This window comes from Sturnira hondurensis, unplaced genomic scaffold (genome assembly GCF_014824575.4).
Source record: "Sturnira hondurensis isolate 20B ecotype Veracruz unplaced genomic scaffold, ASM1482457v3 Scaffold0013299, whole genome shotgun sequence".
Classification (NCBI taxonomy): domain Eukaryota; kingdom Metazoa; phylum Chordata; class Mammalia; order Chiroptera; family Phyllostomidae; genus Sturnira; species Sturnira hondurensis.
The window spans coordinates 10388105-10409368 of record NW_028085930.1 but is presented as its reverse complement, the minus strand read 5'-3'; the positions used below and the strand labels follow the sequence as shown (position 1 = coordinate 10409368).

General features: G+C 38.7%; 1 protein-coding gene across 4 annotated transcripts in view; it reads left to right on the top strand.

The window, feature by feature from the left end:
- Positions 1 to 21264, top strand: part of TBC1D5 (TBC1 domain family member 5) — a 476007-nt gene that overhangs the window by 313311 nt on the left and 141432 nt on the right. The window lies entirely within an intron of this gene.

Sequence of the window (21264 nt, the reverse complement as noted above, 5' to 3'; positions counted from 1 at the left end):
AGCATGGTTGGTTTAATAACTTATACACCTTATATTAATGAAACGTTATTTCTCAAAATACTTCTGGAATTCTCTTTTTGAAATTATCTTTATTGTTAGTGTAAGAACCACATTAGAAACCTGTTTCATGGCTGTGCATTCAAATAATCAAACAAATAAATAAATGTGTTTGACCTCAAAGTATTGCCTCACCTCATTTCTCAGGTTGTTCATCACATTTAGCTCTAATTAGAAGTGTTAGTTACTTGCATGAATAAAACTCATCCTCAAAACGCACCACTAGACCTCTGTGGGAGATATACAAAAAGCCTATCATGGGCTCTGAAGGAATAATTTCACATATACATTTTGGTATTTTTGTTTAAAAAAAAGAATCGGTTTCATTACTTTCCAGTCACATGCTGTATTTTATTACAGATATGTATTTTATTACAGATATGTGAAAAATTGATGTTAAATATTATACAGCAAAACCAGAACAATGCATTCGATGCTACTTGATGATAAACATTATGTTCCTAAATACTACTTTAAAGTAAAAGTGTGGATTACCTAAAAGAGAGAATGCAGTCTGAGATGCCTGTCTTTTCCTACCAGATACTAATTTTACCCAGACATATTTGAATGAATTTTGTTCTCTCTTTGATCCATGTTAAATGGCCACAGCCTTCTGAGAGTCCGTGTGTATTCTTAAAACAATTGGGAGCATGCAGGAGCCTTGAGTACCATAAATAGAACAGTGCATTTGAAGGACCATGGAAAGTCATAGACGAGGGCTCTGGTGCCTGTAGCAGCCAGAAAACTAGCTGAGCCAATAAACTGCCCTACCTTCTTTTGAACATAAACTGGAGTTACAGGATCTGGAGACAGTTTGGTAGAGTTCTATAAACACTTTGGCTTGTAAGAAAACAACTAAAGGGAAAGGGTAGAGGGAGAGACATGATCCTGTCTCTTGGATTGCAAACCACAGTCCAGTTGGCCAGATTTGGATTTTCACCTATTGCTCAGCTGGTGAACAGTTCAAAACTATTTTTAGGTCATGTGATTCCATTACAGCCAATTGGATGATTTGGCAGACAACAACATAAGTAAATATCTGTTCCCACACATTGTATGCATACTCTATTTGCCCATGTGCAATCTCTGCTTGTCTGTACTGATAGCAGATCCACATAGATGGGGGGGTAGGTTGTGTGTGTGAGTCCATACCTGGATACTTATACACAGTAATTATGCACTTTAGTTCCTTCTAGGAAACAGAATGGTAGGAATAATCTAGTTAAATCAGTTTCTATGGGGATTTTTTTACTCCTTTTTCATATTTCCTCTAGTTGTAAAAATTACAGTGATTACACACCATAAAGCCTATCTGTAATAAAATGCATCAGCTGGCCAAGGTTTTCATCGCTCACTCAATAATCCATTAATACAGCAACGCTGCCCAGGCATCTTTATAATACCAACTCGGAGGTAATTTTAATCAGCTAGACCAGCTGGTATTTAACAGCAGCTGCTGGAGACGCCACAAATATACTCAATAGCTGACATCTTTATTTGCAGTTTTTCAAGGGGAGAAGGGATTCTCCTGTGGTTACTTGTATTAAGCATTTAAAAGAAGGTGTAAAGTATACCAGGTTTATACCTAAATGAGAAGGGGGAGGGATTAATGATAAAACAAAGCTGATAAATCCTATCAGGAGGAGAGGTTTGTGAATGAAGAAACTGCTCAACTGGAAAGAACATGTTGGCTTTGGGTGGACTTCAGACCTTTTTCCTAGTTACATTTACACTAATCTTGGGTATCGCTAGCACTAAAACTAGTCTGCTGGGTGTGGCATCCTCACAGCCCTCTGTACTAAATTTGTAGTGCCCTTCGCTGTACGAAGCTGTGAACAATAACTTGATTCTGTGGAAGTGTTGTGCTAATGTGCATGTGTTCTGTCTCAGCCATTGCCTGCTGTGTCCTTTTTTGTGTTATGAATATATTTTATGAATGTTCAATTCTGATTTTTAAATGAAAGGAATCATCCTCAGGAAGTGCTGTCTGGTAGTAAATACAGAGTGCTGTGTCACGTCGGTGTGTTTGGGCATGTGCGCTGGGAACAGGCATCGGCAACATGAAGTGAACAGCCACAGCCCATTATAAATAAAAATTTAATTACACGTGGGGGAGCTTGGCTTATAAAGCTCAGAAATCCATAATGGAACCCACTGGTAGTCAATACCTGATCTGTTTGTTAAACTCCACTGTTCCCATCCCCTTTCTCAGCTTCTTTGGTAAGATACTCCGGCATCTCCACTGATAAGAAATTGGTAGAGAGTGACTTCATGATTTGTGAAATATTTTGCCTTTACCTCTTGAGGGATAATCTTACCTTTTGGTTGAATGAGTAAATGAGGAAAAGAATTAGGGTAAAGTAGGAAAAGGAAAAGGTATAGTTACAAGAATAGAGGTCTTTCAAGACAGTTACTTGGTTACCACATTTATAGATGACGATTTTGCACGTAGGTAACTATGTATTGAAACAGGTTGGTGATATAAATGTCTGATGCCTACGTGAACTGAAGTTAAGTGGTTTTCATATTCATAGAAAATTTCTTCTGTCACTCTCTGTAAGACTGATTTCAAAATTAAATATAAAATAATAGAGTTATAGGCTTTGTCCACTTGTATAGAAATAGTTTTGTTATTTCTGACTCTTGTAAAGCAATCAAACATTCTTTTCTTATGCTAATAATCCTTGCTGGAAAATGAAGCATTACAAACCCCTAAAAAAGTGAAATGTATTACGTGTTTAAGTGTACTTCTGTACCAAGTTATCAGAGGTTAACAAAATTCATTGTAATACCAAGTCTTTTGCAGATAGCTCCATTTATCAGTGCCACGGATTCTCTTTTTTTCAGAGCCAAATAGTGGTCTGTCTGTGTTGGACTATGATTGATACTTAAAATTAAAATCCAGTGACAGAATGGATTACTGAGATAGCAATTTGAATTTAAAAATTACTTAGCAAGCATTTTTTCTGTTATTTGTAGTGAAAACAGTCTATTTAAGTTTGTTTAGTGTGTTTGACAACAGACAGTTTGATATATTGCCGGGCACAGCGGTAGGTTGGACTTGAGTGGTATTAGCTCTCAGTGTTTTGATTAATGGTAATTGTTTCCATGAAAAGGCATGTTTTACGTACAACTCATAGTTCTGGAAAACAGAAGTCAACTTGCAGGATCCATAATTACTGTTCTGAGTTAGCATATAAAAAGGGCACGAGGTAGCAGCGGTGGAGTAGCACAGTAGGGTTTTTTATTTTGCTTTGCATTGTAGTTAGAGACTGTTCTTGATGTCAGAATATAAATCTTCTGTTATTTATCTTTTGTTCGGTATTTGAAGTTGATTTATGACACATTTCTGTATGCCATAATTTAGTTTGAATCCTATACCAAGGTGAAATTTCACCTGTCTGCACAGTAAAAGGAACTGTAAAAGGAACCCAGAGTGACTTACTGAGGTACAGATTAAAATTGTTTTCCTATTTTTCTCTAGTCTTGCTCTTATTTTAAAAGAACACAATTTAGAAAACAATTAGGCTTATTTTAACCATTCAGAGATTTCAGTTGCCAGTTCAAATAAAATATTTTACGTATCATTAAGGTACATGAACCCAGGGAAAATGAAAGGTAATTTTTATTTGGAGAAAATAGAACATGCATTTTAAGGACAAAGTTTTTGTCGGCTTACAAGCTGTCAGAATAATGCCCTCATAACATCTTTTATTCTCACATGTTAGTTTGTATACATATGTGAAATACATGTACATAAACATCATCTGCCCATGAAATGCTCAGTGCTCTGCACTTAGGCTATCAGTAGGTAGAAAATCAATTTTAAATGAGTGTTCTTACCTTTAGCATGAACAAAGAAACACCATTTTCACATAAGACTTGGAATGGGAGTAGGAGGAAATGCCCTTACCATATTTAGACATTCTTGTTTTTAAGACAGTGAGAAATTTTGTAGGTGGGAAATACTGCTAGTTTTTTTTTTTCCTTTATTTTTTTCTTCCTACCAAAGGAATGAACTAGGTAGTGAATGTAATCAGCATGTTCCTATAAGTGGCATAAATGACAAACGTGTTTGTGAAACCAAGATGAGAATCAGTATTTCAACAACAACCCTCCCCTACTTTTTTTAAAGGGTAGAAATTCTGAGTCAATTGGGTAATTTCCTAACTATTTTCCCAGGAAATTGAGTATGATATTTTAAAAATAATAGTCCTCCCTGATAGTAGCCATGACATAAATAATAACATATACCTTCTATGTGGTTTTTATATGTCATGTTCTTTAATGTATTTGGGGGCAGTGCAGAAACTCGTAGGGTTCCTGTTTTTATCTAAAAAGGAACGATCCTGCTCCATGGTCACCTGGATTGAAATACTATTTGTCAGGTTGTTTATTCGAAGCAGAATTAAAATTAATAAATGGTTGCCTAATGCACACCTAAGCCTTTGACATAAAAATAAATACAATTTAAAAAAAAATTCTTCCTCGTACTTTACAGCCATGTGTCATCGTGGCATCTTTTATCGAAAGGAACTTTATTTAAGTAGCATAAACTTGTTGGATGGGCTTCAATTAAATGATGATTTGTTAATGCAAATGCGCGGCGAATGATGGTAGTACATCTGTCTCTCCATCCACAGGCCGTTACTGTGCAGCGTTAGCACATGATTGTAAAAAACGAGAAATCATTATATGCAGGTAGTTCGTGTTCAGTCAGTTCTGACCTTATGTCTCTGGCGAAATAAAAAAAGTATTCAATGTAAATGGCATTTAATCTGAATAACAAAAAAGCGGCTCTTTAACTCTCTGTGACTCAAGCTGTTAGGGGATGTGAAGTGACTGCTGTTTGGGATTGATGGTTATTGGTGGCCCAGTGGGGAAAGGCCGTCACTTTAATCCTTTGTCATGCCTCCTGGGCACTCCTCCAGCCCAAATTATGTTTTAAGGTCTGTTTTATTTTTGTTTTTAAAAATGTTATTTTCGTGAGTGGTCCATGGGCTAGTGAGGAGAAACAGGCACTGATGACCACCAGCAAGAACATGTTAAGTAAGCAGTGACAATTAATACAACAAAAAATTGTATAATTAGCTTCAGCTCCGTAAGTGTCTAATGAGCCATTTGTCAATCTTTTGGTGAAATAAACTACTCTATCTTAATTCTCCACTCTTGCAGCAAATAAATAAAAGTTATGAAACACCCAGGCACCAATAAAATATAATTTATTTCAGAGGGCATGACAGAACTCTTTACATATCTAAAGTGAACATGTTATTTACAAATGACTTGTGATACTCATATAAACTGTGGATCTGTGCGCTAACTGCTTTCATTATAGAAATATGCATTTTTTTCTGATTGTTTAATCATTTAAACGTATCATTACTCCTAAAGGCATGTGAGTTAAAGTGACTCCTCCTGGCATGATTAACTCATGAGGCCAAAAAGAACCTCAGAAATGAGCTATTCTGCAGCTGAAGACATTAAGAATTTGCTGGAAAGGACAAAACAATAATTTTCATTTGGGAACCTCTCAGCTCGCTGCTGATTATCTTCCTCTGGCCCTCATTTATTTTTAGGAACCCCAGTCTCTCCACAGTTTTTCATCATCACTATGTAGCTATCACTCAAACAAAACAACGCTGTAAGCGTCTTTTACTTGTATTTTGTACTAGTTTAAAAGTTGTAGTCACTAGACTGTGAAAATGTGAATTAAAAGTTCACATTGAAATAAAAGCCCAGATATTTTTAAAAGAGCAATTACTTTTTTTGAACAGAAGAAAACTGCACAGAATTTTTTTTTTCAGAATAGTATGTACCATGGTTCTTAAGTGCGGTGCCCAAACCAGTAGCAGCAGCAGCATCTTGAAGATTCTGGTTAGAAATGCAGGTTCTTCAGTCCCCACTGAATCCAAACCTGTGAGAGGGGTCCAGGAACCTGTTTCAAACAGCCCTGCCAGTAATTCTAAAGTTTGTGAGCCACTGATAGATACTGATAAAATAATGGAAGCCAAAATGAACACTGTAAGACGTTTTTGAGTGCCTGATGTGTATAGAATCTGAAAGAAGGCTGAGAGCTTTCAATTTCACATAATTACCAGGAGATCCAGTTCATCTCATTTCCAACCCTTCCTGCTTCACTGCTACCTTTCCCTCTTCTTTTTCTTTCTGTTTTAAGGTACTTTCTTTTTCTACCCATTTTGCAAGATAATGACAGCATTTTTAGGCAAATTCCAAGTTATGCAGCCTGCCACTGACATACTTCTAGTAACCAAATGTCTCAGTCTGCAGTCTAGTGACGTTAGTATTTGATGGTTAGTATTTTAGTTCACCTTACAATTTTAAACTTATTTCAAAGGTATTATTAGTCCACTTAGAATGAAGAGAACAGATTTCTTTCAATGCCAGCCTGGTGAATCCAGGAAGGAGTAGTAGGCAGGTATCTCTGGAAAGGGTCGTGTACCCCCAAATGTCTGATGAGGAATCCTTAAGACCCATTGCTTTCCACCCGCAGCCAGAATGATCAGCTGTTGTTACCAGCAGCTATAGCTTGACCCCCAAAATGACATTGAGTCTAAAGTGGAGAGTGACGAGTGAAATCAGAAAACAGCCAGGAAGAATTTGACTAAAGGTGAACTAGAACCAATGGTAATTATAGGCAGTTTTGTTTAAAAGGCATTTCTGTGTCTGCTGCTACTCAGCGTTTGGCCGGCAGCACTGCCTCACCTGGAGCTTGGTGGAAGTGCAGAATCTCGGGCCCCGCCCCGGGCTCACCTGCTGACTAAGAATTCACGTTTGAACGGGATTCTCAGGAGATCTGCATGCACATGAAAAGTAGAGAATCACTTGCCTGGCATATTAGCAGGCAGGGGATTGGGTCAGAGGTTGATACGAAGGCATGTAGTTAAGCATGGCCACACTTTTGTACAGAGATGAATTCTGTGGCTGAGATAGTTCCAAAGGGGCTTTCAACAAATGCACAGTGCTATTGAAGTTGTAGGAGCAGTTGTTTTATTGGCCCGGCTTAGTTGATTTTGGAACAAATCAATATGGAAATACGAAATTTGATTAATAGTTTTTAAATATAATTTTTATTTGTCTCTTTCCCAAAGGAGAAGTTAGAGTTCAAGCTGATGTAAGTGTGATGGGGGCACACTTGACCCCACACTTGAGGTCACACTTGAGGTCACACTTGACCTCTCTGTTCTCCGTTTCCTAATGTGAAAGGAGCTACTTTTGCTACAGTGACAAGTTTAGCCTATACTTCTTTCTGCCAGGTGTGTGCTTTCTCCGTCTCCTTAGTCTAAACGAAGTGTAAGTGTCCAGTGCCATCTTCCCTCTCCCTCAGAGGCTGTGGCTATGCCCAGCCCCTCAGTGTGGTTGCATCTGGCATTGCTGCTGCCTCCTCCTTGCTTTTGGTGACAGCTAGAATTAGATGAGAACCTGCTTCTCAGATGCTCGCTTGACCGAAGGCCCCACTTGCCCGGATGTGGTTATTCATGCCTCAGAAGCATCAACTTTTCCATTGTTCCTCATTGTGAACTTCTCAAGCTCAAAGGTTGCTGGCAAGAACTGGGTGACTGACTGCCTGATCCCTGCATGTTGTGACCCATCCCCAGCGTGGAGGGAGCCCAAACATGAGGCGGAAACATCCATTCTGCCTGCCCCTGCCCAGATGTTCCCATAGCCCCCACTTCCACCCGAGAGCTCTGGGAACTGCTTGCGCCTTCAGCTGATCTCTAAGAAAAACTGTCTGGAAAACTTGCCACTGCTAGCAACTATGCCAACGTTTTATCTTTTAAATATCAGATAAATAAACAAGTAATGTTATACCATCATTCCATTTTAAAGGTAAAGTTTGTTTTCCTTAATTGAGCTTTCTAGTCTCCTGCCGTAAGGCCCTTGATTATTTTCCTCCCAGCATTAATTTTAGGTACTGACCAGTGCCTTTGACTTTTTTCCCTTAAAATCTCATTTCTGATTTAAAAGATTATCTCCTCAATTCTCTTAACTTCACCGCAATGCCATGCAGTGTATTCTAGGTGGTAAATATTCTGCTCTATGGTATGTGTATACATAGCATCCTTTTTAATGTCCTATTCATAGATTCCTCTATGTCAATATATGAAGATCAATTTCTGTGAATGACAGACCATGAAACTATGTGGTGCAGCATAGATGACCAGTTGTTACTGGTCAAGTTCTTTTCTTCAAGAAGTTTGCTTTGGCACACAAGTCACTAAGTGGGTTGTTTTTTTTTTTTTTAGAGAAAGCTTAGCTTGATGGGTCGTCACATAAGCTATTTGACATTTGTCCCCAGTCAGACCGGATGCCACATGAAAAATTTACTCAGGCAAGAGGCTCCTAGGAATAAACAGTTCTCTAGTGTTGCTCACAGGGGACTCAGCAAGGTGAGCAGAACTTCAACTTGTCACGGATGCACTGTTCTGACAAACATAAGTAGATGCTAATGGCTAAATCGTGACAGAATAAAGTCCCACAACCATATGGCTAATTGCCACAACAATATCTTCAGTGTTATTAATCAAGTTTTCATAGTGTGCCATGATAATTGGAATAATTAGAAACAGCATAGGCATTGCTTGTCTCCACCACACATTTTGCAGACAGGGACCTCAAACAACCACAGTCGCACGTTGAATATTGGGTTGTTTAGTGTGATCTTTTCCTCAAAAATACTTTGGTTAATCAATGAATTAACTGCTCACCATTGGTGTATTTTGTGTGAGCTTCTGTAGGGACACAAGTATCCAAAAGAAACCACCAAACCCCCTGTGTATCTGTTTAAATAGGCAATATTTCTTTAAGGCAAGAATAGAGATCTGCCCATCTTGGATCCTTTAGTTTGAAAGATGAATTCATTGTACACTAATTTAGATGATGGACATTCATTTTTTGGTCATATATTTCCCGTTTTAGCTAATTTAGTTAAGAAAATGAGGAATTAGAAAGCAATTGAATAAATTATAAGATGTAAGTATTTGCATAATTTGTTTCAGGCAAATACTATATTGTGGTGTTCCCAAAATGAATTATTTTGAGCATGCCTTTCAATTATGGATGAAGTAAATATTACCATTTTTAATATCACAATTGAAACTTATATTTTCATGTTGCTAATATTGAAATATACTCACTTCAGTCATTTATAAGCTAATATCCTTTCCTTTATCTTAATAGTGGAACAGTAACTCACTGGTGTTTGGCACAGTGTTCTAATAAGAGGGCTTCACAGTCTGCTTTGCTTTGTGAGGAAGCGACTAGACGGGAAGGACAGAAGATGAATGATAACCTCGGTGGTGCACAAGCATTAGGCACATGGAGAAGGGAAACGGCTGTGTAGGTGTCTGCTGTTAACCGGCTTCTCTAATTATTTTGAATATTACAAAGTGATGTTACAAATAGTCACAGTTTAGAATTCTGCACCAACTTAGATTTTGTTTTCCTCGCCTCTTCTGTCCTATTTCATCCTTTAACTAGAGACAAGTTAGAGTACATTTTCCTCAAATTTTAGATTCACTGGTATCTTTGGTTAAAAAGGAATTTTAAAAATTCCCCAAATAAAAGTAACTAATTAGAAATAGCATTTTATTATAACTTTATAATTACCTCAGCCAAAAATAGTTGCTTCATTAATCCCTGAACACCACAAAATTTAAAACCAGTGTTCCTCACTTTATTTTATTTCAATGAGTTTTCTCTTTTCCTCCCTTTCTTTGCCTCTCCGTGGATGGAGTGAGAGGCACAGAGTAGAAACCATACTGGGAAAATTGGAAGTTGAAAATAAGGAAGAAGAAAATGGAATTTTTATCTTTTCATCCACTTCATTGATGATTATTTATTCACTTTGTATGTAAAATGATTTAAATCTTATACTTTATCCTACTTTGTCTTCTTATTGCTCATTAGAAAGAGGCTAGACAGGGGAGAAATGAAACTTTATTTTGGTACTCATTAATAGTTATTACAAAAAATTGGTGTAGAGGAAGAATTTAAACCAGCGTCTAAAATGAAGCTTGGATTGCATGTAGATTTTATTGCGTTATGTCCTGCTTTAAATAAAGTACGATGGTGTTTTTCATTTAAACTGCACGTTTATCCTTTGTATCAGTCAGGATGCTTCTGACTGCATGTTATAGAAAACCCTTCCTCAGTCTGGCCGCAGCATTAAGGAACTTCATTTCAGGTAGCTGAGATCTTGAGGTTCTGCGACTCAAGAGGCTCCTTTAAGGCCTCAAGTTTTTTCTGTATCTTCACTGTAGTAACTACATTGTCAGCCTCTTAAGGCTTTTTCCTTTGTAATCACCAAAGATGTGGGGCCAAGGGCTTCCTTGGTCTCGCCCAGCAGGAGGGAGAGAATGCAACCTTGCATCAGCCCCAGGACAGTGGCTTCTTTCGGTGCAGCTGGGCCCAGTTAGATCATGCGCCTGCCCCAGACCAAGCACAGTCCTCAAGGGGACCGTCATCTCCTGTGCACCTTAGGCTTACTGGGGTCTGTCCTTAGAGCGGTGGTCCTTAGGTGGCCTGGCTTCTGGACCAGCAGTGTCAACATCCCCTGGGCACTTGTTACAGATGAAAATTCTTGGGCCACACCTCAGAGCCACAGAATCAGAAACTCCAAGGGGAAGCCCAGCCTTCTGCAGTTTTAAAAATGCCGAGTATTCTGCTGCCTGCTGTGTTTGAGAACCCCTGACTTCTAGCTGTCAACTTCCTGTGGAACAATGTTGGAAGAACATGCATTACTGAACTACATCAGGTTTGTGTGGGAAGGAATAAAGCCAGATTAGATTCTTGGTTAGCAATTACCCTCCCTATACTTTAAGACTAAAATAATTAAATATATCTTCCCTCTTGCAAAGTTATTTATATGAGATGCATTTTATGTCACTTGCAATGGAACTCAACTGCACCAAAATCTTTTCCTGTCGAATGTGGCAGACAGTCCTATTTACCCACCTAATGCCCATTCACCCTTTCTACCTTACTGAAATAACTCTTTATCTAGAGTTCACTGGGCTTTGTTGTTGTTGTTTTGGGGCTGAAACTATACCCGTCTTCAGGTGTACAGTGTGACATAATTCTGACCAGTCTTGTTTAATTGCCAGTCAGCTGCTGGGGACTTTTGTCAAAGATCGATTCCCTGGCATAGTCCCCACCCTTTCCTCTGTCACTTCTTCTTTGCTGTGTGATGGCCGCAGGGGCAGCAGCCATTTTGCATCTTTGAGAGACCTCAGCCCTGACACCTTCAGGCTGCAGAGCCCAAAACAAGCAATCACATACTTCAAACTTCTGGTTATGTGTGAGACAAAAATTAACCTCGTATTTAAGACAATGTTTGATTTTTTTCTTGTAACCAAATGTAATCCTGATACAGTGACATAGTATAATTGTTTTCATAAGTGGAGAAACGGGTAGCTTTCCTGTTTCTAAATCTTTTCCTCTGTTTTATAGACCTTACTTCCTTCTGCTCATCGAGTAAGTTATTAATTACAAAGCACTTGGCATGGTCCACACACATACTTGAGGCTTAAATCTCCTCTCCTCCTATCTTATTGGTTATCTTTAACAAGTAATGTAACTTCTCTGAGCTATAGTTTTCTCAACTATAAAATGAGAATAACAACACTTCATGTTCAGTTAAGGAGATTAAATATGGGAATGGATATACACTGTGAGCCCTGTGCCTACTACCTTGTCAGCTCCAAAAAAGTGGTGGCTATATGTTGTTGAAGCCCAGCGAAGACGAAAGAGATCTGTATCTGTAGAATATGATGTTCAGCAGCATGGGAGTAAGGCCATAGGAAACAAGAAGTCAGCACGAACCTTATTTTGTTGTAATACTTACTTGGACAGTATCTTAGCCGCTTATAAAACTCCTCTTAAAGCTTGTTGTGCCAGAATAAGACCTCCAGTAAACACGAATATACATTTTGTTTCTTCTGTTTAGGTAACACTTCAACTCTGTCTTTGGGGAAGATCATTACTTAAATTCTCCAACATAACAGCTGAAATCTATCTGTGTAATTTGACACTCTTTAAAATTCACACTTCTTAAAGCATAGGTCATTGTTTACTCAACTCCAGCAGGTAGGACTCCTGCCTATTTAATTTGTGTTCTGTAACATTTAAAACAGTTAGATGGGCAAGTAGGCATTAAAAACACTTTTTTGCTGATAAAGTTGAGCAGTTATCACCAGGGAATAGTTTACTGTATTTCTCAATTTGAAAGTTGTAGCTCTGCTGATTGGGTACTTCTCACTATAATTTAGTCATGTATTGTACCACTGTCCTGACTACAGGAAAGAGCTAGTGAGACAGTGAGTGGATTAGGACAGAAGTTTTCAGCATTATGGAAATATCAACTCAGAGATATTGTCCATAAAATATACATATTGTGATCTTCAACCCTTATATCTCTGAGTAACAGTTATCTGTACTTCACTTATTATTATATTTGATAATAACCTTTCGTGTTTCGACAGGAAAACATCTCTTAAGGGCCCATGTCAGATAAGGTCCTAACTTACCAAAATGTGTTTAGCAATACAACCCGTTAAAATAATTAGCCAAATTTGTATTTACCATTTTCAAAATAATCTTATTAAAATAATTGCTTTTCTCATCTCTTGAGTATATACACTTAGATTTTAAGTAGAGTGAATTTAAGTCTTTGTCATCTTATTTTGATTAAAAGGGTACATAGGTAGTTGATTTTATATAGGCTTTAGTATTATTCCTAAGCTGACTGGCTTATCTGTGATTTTTCTGTAGATCTTTTTCCTCTCACGTTGAGTGCAGTGTTTGCTGTAAGTACACAAAGATCACTTTGGAAGGAGTAAAAAATTATCAGCTTCAATTACCCATTTTAATATCAGGCTCAGAAGAGCTTGAGGAAGGGAAAAAGAAGGCAATTGTCTCAGGGTCTGATTCCTTTCTGTACGATTCTCTAGAAATGCAAAACCCATTTTGTGGTGATTCGCCTCGAAGGTGACTCACCAAGGTCACAGTGTTTGGATTTGGCTACGTCTTCAAGTGAAAGGCCACGTCCCCCAGTCCTTGTTTCCTCTTGTCAATGAGGTTAAATTTAAGAAAACTGAGGCTTCCATTAAAGGTTCCCATTAAGACAGAGGAAGTCCTGGCTGGGTGGTTCAGTCAGTTGGAACATCATCCCATACACCGAAAGGCTGCGGGTTTGATATCCAGCCTGGGTACCAGCCTAGGTTGCAGTTCTAACCCTGGTAGGCGCGCATATCAGAGGCAGATGGTGATATTTCTCTCTCTCTCATTCTCAATCTCTCTTTCTTGTTCTCCCTCTCCCCCTTTCTCTTTAGGATCAGTGAACATATTCTCAGTTGAGGACTAAAAAATAATAACAAACAAAATTAAAAACTGAAAAATTAAGAAAGAAAAGAAGAGGGAGGAGGCTTGGGTTTCAAGGTCAGGTGGTGGTATTCCTGACCCCACCATTTTGAAAGCTCTGCAAATATATGGGCCAGTTTCTTAACCATCTTCCAGCTGCAACTGCTTCATCTGTAAAATGGAGACATATAAAGTATTCGAAACAAGTGTCTTCAATAAATGTTGCTTCCCTGTACTCCAAGAATTAGCATTAATTTGAATTTCTAAAGCCGATTTAGATGATAAGTAGGAGGTATTCCTGCTAACCTCCAGGTGGCTCGTTAACTCAGTATGTTTTATGAAACAGGTAGTATCCGCCTCCACTTGCCAGTTAGTCTCTGCTTCCTCAGCTCCAGCTTCCCACTCTCATGGTCGCATCTGGAATCCTTTTGTTTCCAGTCATTGTACCACCGCAAAAACTTCCACCCCAAATGTGCTACTCTCTAACTTGTCTTCACTCCTTTCATTATCAGAGCTCCAACTCCTGCTTGACTTCCAATTCATTTATCCACTGTTTTTCATTGTCGTTTTGTCCCTGAATGCCTTCTTTCCCCAGCTCATTCTATACTCCTTCAATTTAATTACCCCCATACATTTTTCCAAAACATGCTTGCCCCTCCATCCCCTCTCTGTTATTTGACTAGCAAACCCCAAACCCTACTTGCGCTTGTAAGTGAGCAGCTGGAAGTGGCAGGAAAAAACCAACCATGCATGCTGACCTCCCTTTCTCTAACTTCAGGGGAGCCCTCAGCACTGCCTAGCAACACTACTTTATTTCCTGTTTTCTTAAATATCCAACACTTACCTCCATACCACCCCCGCCAGTATCCTGGCTACTTATTTCACTGAGAATCAGAGGGACTTTCCTGGCATTCCCATAAGCAGACATTTCAGTCTCCTTGCATCTCATCCTACTCCCTCCCCTCCAAGAAGGACCCTTATCTCTCCCCTTAGGCCCTGGGTCTTACTGTCTCTTATGCAAAGAATTTGTTCTTACATGCTTCCTGTCTATTGTCTGTTATCAAGAATAGAGAAATTAAAGATTGGAAATTGACTATGGTGGGAGGATGAAGGGTTACAGTTGTTATCTTTGAAGATTCCTGCATCCTAGATTGCCTATTTAGCAGAAAGGCCTAGGATCTGGGGACTGTGAGACAAGGAAAAGCTGCAGGCCAGAGGTAACATGGGGCACTCACTGCACACAGGAGTCAGACCTACTTTCTGGAGCCACATTAGTGCATTTAACTATCCATTGTGTGTGTGTGTGGTCTTTGTTTTGCTTTTTTTAAAATTATATTCTATTAATTATACTATTACAGTTGTCCCAGTTGTTGCCCCTTGGCCCCACTACACCCAGCCCCTTACTTCCTCAAGTAATCACACCTTTATTCATGTCCATGGGTCATGCATATAAGTTACTTGCCTTCTCCATTTCCTACACTGTACTTTACATCCCCATGACTGTTCTGTAACTACCAATTTTTGCTCTTTAATCCCTTCACCTTTTAACCTCTTCTCCCAGTTCCCCCTCCCATCCAGGTGCCATGAAACCATTCTCCATATCTGTGGTTCTGTTTCTGTTCTGCTTGTTTGCTTCATTTGTTGTGTAGATTCAGTTGGTGATAGATATATATTTAGTGCTATTTTACTATTCATAGTTTTGATCTTCTTTTTCTTAAGTCCCTTTAACATTTCATATCATATTGGTTAGGTGATGAACTCATTTAGCTTTTTCTTGTCTGGGAAGTTGTTTATCTGTGCTTTGATTCTAAATGATAGCTTTGCTGCATAGAGCAATCTTGGTTGTAGCTCCTTGCCTTTCATCACTTCGTATATTTCTTGCTAGTCCTTGTAGCCTGCAAAATTTCTTTTGGAAAATCAGTGGACAGTTTTATGGGAATTCCCTTGATGGTAACTACCTGTTTTTCTCTTGCTGCTTTTAAGATTCTTTCTTTATCTTTAACCTTTGGCATTTTGACTGTGATGTGTCTTAGTGTGGGTCTCTTTGCATCCATCTGGTTTGGGGGACTCTGTACTTCCTAGACTTGGATGTCTATTTCCTTCACGAATTAGGGAAGTCTTCTTTCATAATTTTTTCAAATAGATTTCCAATTCCTTACTCTTTCTTGTCTCCTCTTGGCACCTCTATGATGTGAATATTGGTGTGCTTGAGGTTGCCCCATAGGCTCCTTATACTATTCTCATTTGGGGCGGGGGGGATTCCTTTCTCTTCTTGCTGTTCTGGTTGGATGTTTTTTGCTTCCTTATGTTCCAAGACTTTGATTTGACTCTTGACTTCATCCATTCTACTGTTGATTTCTTATAAATGGCTCTTTATTTCAATTATGGTATCCTTCATTTCTGGATCTTTCTTATGTTGTTGAGGTACTTATTAGGCTCCTTGAGCACCCTTATAACTAGTGTTTTGAACTCTGCATCGGATAGATTGCTTATCTCCATTGTGTTTAGGTCATTTTCTCGAGTTTTGTTCTATTCTTTCATTTGAGCCATGTTTCTTTGTCTCCTCATTTTGGCAGCCTCTCTGTGTTTGTTTCTGTGTATTAGGTAAAGCTCCTGGGACTCTCTGTCTTGGTAGCGTGTCCTAATGTAGTAGGTGTCCTGCGGGGTCCAGTGGCACAACCTCCCCTAGCACTCAAGCTGGGTACTGGAGGTGTACCCTCCATGTGGGCTGAGTACACCCTCATCTTGTTGAGCCTTTATTGCTATTGGCAGATCAGTGGGAGGTATTTACCCAGCCAGTCAGCTGCAAGGACTGGCTGTGAACACTGACCACCAACCTATGCCCTCTGTGGAGGATCAGCTGTGCAGGGGCCTACTCTATGGAACAGGGCTTACTTCCCCAAGGCTCTGGTGCTCACTTGTGCTCCATCTGGGGCCACTTGGTATAAGCTATAAAGCAATCTGCAGCTGGCTGCCTTGTGTTCTGGGTTTGGAGGTGCCTTTGTGAGGCCAGGCTGCAAACCAAGGCCAGCTGCTGCTAGTGCAAGGCCTAGGGCCACTTAGCCATGTACAGAGCTCACTGAGGCCTGCTGCTGCTGCTTGGAGAGGATTTAGGAAGAACAGAAGCATGTGCCAAGACAAGCCATTCATATGGAAAAGCCACTGTTACTGTTTGTGTGGGCCCATGAGTTGGTTGGGGCAGAGTCTCAGGGAATCCCAGGAGAGGGCAAAAATAGTGTGAGCCAGGATGATGGAGTCTCCAATATGGTGCCCGCCACTCCCTGCAGCTGTGAAGGGAGAGCTCAGAAGAAGGGCAATGGCCTCTGTCAGCAGCTCTGTCTTGGAGAAAGCTGTCCTCTAGCTCTTGCCCTGATGCCAGACACTTCAGTTCCTCCCTGTATGCCACTGGTGCCTTTCAAGCTGGAGCTCAGCTGGAGTGAGTCTGAGTAAGTCCATGCGCAGGCCCTGCAGGAGCAGCTGTGTGGGAATCCAGCAGTTTCTTTCATTGACTTAATCTCCACTGGTTTTTATAGCCAGAAGCCTTGGGCATTTATCTCCCTGGGACAGAAAACCCTGTGCTGTGGGGGATACTTTGTGGGGGTGGGGCCCCTCGATCCCAGAATATCCCTCCTGCTTTTTATCTGCCACTTGTAGGTGGGGGACCAGCCCATTGTTTTGCGACTCTGAGTCTCCGCCCCTCCTACCAGTTTGGGTGGATGTGGATTCTTCTTTAATTCCATGGCTGCAGGACCCCCTTCAACCCAGATTCTGCCGTTCTGCGTGATGGTGGTTCTGTAGTTGTAATCCTGATGTGGTTGTGTGAGGAGGCAAGCCACGTTTGCCTAGGCCGCCGTCTTACAGATCTCTAACTGTCCATTTTTATGTTTGTAAGTCTAAGATCTACTTTTGTGACCTGTTTTCTAAAGTTGAGTTTACAATTACTTTCTGATATTTTTCAAGTTAACTTATGAGGGTATGTTTTGGTTTTGTTTCTTACCCTTCATGAGGTCAAGGGTTTTATTTTATTTTTGTATATTTCTGTTTCCACAGTAAAAACCACCAAACTCCCACAAGTTAAAGTAATCTGGAATCCCTTATTTAAAAATCATCACTCTTAGGTCAAGCCTCTTAAAATATAACCTGTCCTGAGCACCAAAGCTGAATATCTCATTATTTATGCCCAGTGTAGTGCTGTGTAAAGTGTGTTTGCTATATAAGCTTATTGTGTTGATGGAAGACTTAGAACAGTGATTCTGAAATGATCATCAAGTTATTTATCTCTGTGGATGTTGTAAAGGACGTGAACAAGGTGTCTCCAGTAATTAATCTACTATAGTTGTAACTTAGGCTAGCCTCTGGCTCTGCAGGAGAGGTGCCCTTCAGTGGCAGGGGATGGTGAGCGGAGGAGTTTCTGTCCATTCCAGGTACCAGGCAAACCTGCAGAGTCAGAAAGCACCTCATTGGTATCTGCCTCCAACACTTTTTTCCTCCTTTCTCAGTATTTTCCACTAAAATTTCTCTGTTAAAATTGCTATTTCCTCATCCCTTAACTTGAACTTAATGTTGTTAGAAACATCATCAGAAAAATAAAGTCATATCAGAATGAACAGAGTAGCCATTTGAAATCTCTGGGAAATAAATAATGCAGGCACATTGGAGATGACCAGAATTGGAAATACCACCATCGTGGCAGTGAATTTGCCATTTCCCACGCTCCAGTGTCCCCACCTGGATGGAACACAACTCTGTCTTGTTTTTGGTTTTGTTTTTATTGTTAGTTATTTCATCGTTTCCCTTTATTGGTGTTTTGACCATCAGGACACATTTTTTTCCGGATTCTATGAAGTCACTCTTTGTGTATGTATGTGTTTCTTGAGATTACTTAATCTTCTTCAGATTTCTTCCTGACACATTATATTCTTCATGCTCTAGAAAATGAGTACAACCACAGAGATTTTATGTATTCCACCACTTTTTTCTGCTTAGTTGACTTTAATACATAATTTTCAAAAATTACTTATTTAATTATTGACCTTTTTTTTCTTTTGTAACATTCACAGTCTTTGTGACTTAATTTACCTGTATCTTTTATTTTTAATCAAAATAAAAGTTTTGGCAAACTTTTGACCAACACATACATTTGTACTATAGTCAATACTCAGAAGTGATCTTCAATTCAAAATTTTCTCATACACTACAAAGTCATCCCCTTCCTTACTCACAACCACCGATCTGTTCATTTTGTCTCTATAGTTTAGCCTTTTCCAGAATATCATATGCAGTACATAGCTTTTCAAGTCTGGTTTCTTTCACTTAGTATAAAACATTTAAGATTCATCCATGTTGTTGCCTGTATCAGTAGTTACCGCATTTTGCTGTGTGTACTGTGCTCCTGNAGTTGGCCTGCAGGGAACCGGCCTGCAACCAAGGCATGTGCCCTGGCTGGGAATTGAACCGCGATCCTCTGTTTCGCAGGCCTGCGCTCAATCCACTGAGCTACACCAGCCAGGGCCCTGTATCTTTTATTTTTAATCAAAATAAAAGTGTTGGCAGACTTTTGACCAACACATACATTTGTACTATAGTCAATACTCAGAAGTGATCTTCAATTCAAAATTTTCTCGTACACTACAAAGTCGTCCCCTCCCTTACTCACAACCACCGATCTGTTCATTTTGTCTCTATAGTTTAGCCTTTTCCAGAATATCATATGCAGTACATAGCTTTTCAAGTCTGGTTTCTTTCACTTAGTATAAAACATTTAAGATTCATCCATGTTGTTGCCTGTATCAGTAGTTACCGCATTTTGCTGTGTGTACTGTGCTCCTGTGTACAATGCACACCCATGTTTTGGGCCCAAACTTTGAGGAAAAAGTCTTTCATTTTAACTTTTAATGCAAATTTTTATTTATATTTAGATACTTGTTTTTTGTATTATAAAGGAATTTTACCATTAATTTTTGAACATATTATGGTACAAGAAATTCTATGTAACAACAATTACAAACACAAAAAAAGATACAAGGTATTTGAGGTACTACCCGCGTATAATATGCATCCTTATTTTCTCCTCAAAAACTTGGGAAAGAAAGTATGCACTATGCATGGCAAATACGGTAATTGCTTCATACTACTGAGCAGTTTTCCATTGTTTGGACATACCACGGTTTGTTTATCCCTATGCCATTTGAAGGATATTTGGGTTTTTCCAATATGAGGCTATTATGAATAAAACTACTGTAACTATTTATGTGCAGCTGTTTATATGAATGTAGTTTTTATTTCTCTTGAATAAATGCAAAAAAATGGACACTGGTTTATGTTGGTAAGTATATGTTTCACTTTATATGAGACTGCCAAGTGGTTTTCAAACTGTTTTCCAGAATGACTATGTTTTATTTTGCATTCCCACCAGTAGTTTATGAGGATTGCAGTTGTTTTGTATCCTTGTCACCACTTAGTTTTGTCATTTTTTAAAAAGCCATTCTAGTGGGTATGTAGTGGTACCTCACTGTGGATGTAATTTTCATTTCCCTAATAATTAATCATATTGAGCATTGTTTATATGTTTGTTATGCATATCACTTCTTTGGTAAACTGTCTATTCATATCTCTTGTGCATATTTGAAAATTGAGGTATTTGTTTATTATAATTGAGTTATGAGAGTTACTTGAATATTTTATATTCAAGAAAAAATCCTTTTTCAAATACATATTTTATAAATATTTTCTCCCAGTGTATTGCTTGTGTTTTCATTTTCTTAGCAGTGTCTTTCAGAGGGCATTTAAAATTTTAATAAAGTCCAATTTATCAGTTTTTTTAGAGTTTTCTCTTTCCTAAAACATCTTTGCATATAACTCAATGTCACAAAATTTCCTCCTACTTATCTTTAAGACATTTTACAGTTATTACCTTTATCTTTGTTATCCACTTTAAGTTAATTTTTGTATATGAAGTTTAAGTCTAAGGTTCATTTTTGTGTAGTAGATGTGCACGTATTCCAACATCGTTTGTGAAAAGACCATCCTTTCAGGATTGAAGTGTGACTCTTTAGTAAAAATCAATTGATTGAATATGTATAGGTCTATTTTTATTTGTTTGTTTATATTTTAATCTTCACCTAAGGATATGCTTTTAGAGAGAGAAGAAGAAAGAAAGAGAGAGGGAGAGAGACATATCAATGTGAGAAAGAAACTTCGATTGATTGCCTCCCATACATACCCCAATGGAGGATCAAACCCACAACCTACATATGTGCTCTGACCAGGGATGGAACCCACAACCTTTTGGTGTACAAAGGTAGTGCTCCAGCCAACTGAGCCACCTGGCCAGGGCTGTATAGGTCTATTTTTAAACTCTCTGTTCTGCTCAGTTGATCTAAATAGGTTTTCAATACTACGTTGTCTTGATTCCATTACCATTATAGTAATTCTGTAAATCGTGTAAAGTGAGTCCTCCAACTGTGTTTTCTTTTTTAATTGTTTTGGCTGTTCTTAATCTCTTCCTTTTTCACTCAGACTTTAGAACTGGTTGTAATGTCACCAGAAATCTTGCTGGGACTTTGGTTAGGATTGCATTACATCTATAATATTAATTCTAGGAAAATAGACATCTTAATAGTGACTCTTCTAGCCAATAAACATGGTACATCTTTGCATTTATTTAGGTCTTTGTTGATTTCTGTTGTATTTTGGGGTTGTTTTTAGCATATAAGTATTACACTTACTACATTAATTCCTAAATATTTTGTGGGTTTTTCTGGTGCTACTGTCAAGATGCCAGTTCTTTCCATTTCAATTTCTAGTTTTTCATCCCTAACATGTAAA